Source organism: Propithecus coquereli, unplaced genomic scaffold (genome assembly GCF_000956105.1).
Source record: "Propithecus coquereli isolate 6110/MARCELLA unplaced genomic scaffold, Pcoq_1.0 Scaffold592, whole genome shotgun sequence".
NCBI lineage: Eukaryota > Metazoa > Chordata > Mammalia > Primates > Indriidae > Propithecus > Propithecus coquereli.
In genome coordinates, this window is record NW_012151863.1 from 48865 (window position 1) to 49903 (window position 1039).

A 1039-nucleotide genomic window follows, 5' to 3' on the forward strand; every position below is an offset into this window, starting at 1 on the left:
GTCGAGCTAAGCCTGGAACCCAGGTGTGGAGCGCACGTCTGTGCGTCCCCGCTGGCTTCACATGCTGGCTCTGTCCTTGGTGGCCTGTGCCCTGAGACAGGGGACAGCCTCTCGGAACTGGCAGTGGCTCGGATGTGAGTCTTAAGCTGGGGCTCTTCCCTCCCGGGTCGTGGGTTGGACGCTCCTCCTCCTCCTCCTCAGTCTCAGTCCAAACTCAGGTCCCCAGAGATCTCCCTCGTCACCCCTCTCTTAGTGTCCCCCTGCTGTATACCCTCAGAGCCCCTATTAACGCTGTCGCAAAGCCCGGATGTCCCAGCACGGGGTCCTCGCTCCGGGGAAATAAAAGCCGATACGTCCACAGAGCGGCGTTGGGACCGGCTTTTATTCGTCATCACCCCAAACCGGAAACAACCCGCCTGTCCCCCAGCTGGTGATGACAGCGGTGTCACCGTACCCGGAACGCCGCCGCGTGGCACCGGCGGGGACCGATTTTCGCGGGGATGTGGGTGGACCCCAAAAGCAAGACGCAGATGAAGGTGAAGCTCAAAAGGCCATGCACGGCATGACCCCACTTACGCGACGTTCTGGAAAATTCGAAAATACAGGGAGTGCGCACAGAGCAGCGATTTCTGGGACCAGACGGTGGGGGGAGGGGCACACCAAGGGGCAAGAAGGACCAGGGACAGGGTGCAAATGTCCCCCACGTGGACTCTCTCGCGGGGGTCACACGACGGTGTGCGTTTTTCAAAACTCACAGATGGGTTTTTACTGTATATAAAGAACAACGGGCCAGGAGTGGTGGTTCACGCCTGTGATCCCAGCGCTCTGGGAGGCCGAGGAGGGAGGATCGCTCGAGGCCAGGAGTTTGAGACCAGCCTGGACAACATAGCGAGACCCCATCTCTACTAAAAATAGAAAGAAATTGGCTGGACAACTAAAAATATATAGAAAAATTAGCCGGGCATGGTGGCGCATGCCTGTAGTCCCAGCTACTCGGGAGGCTGAGGCAGGAGGATTGCTTGAGTCCAGGAGTTTGAGG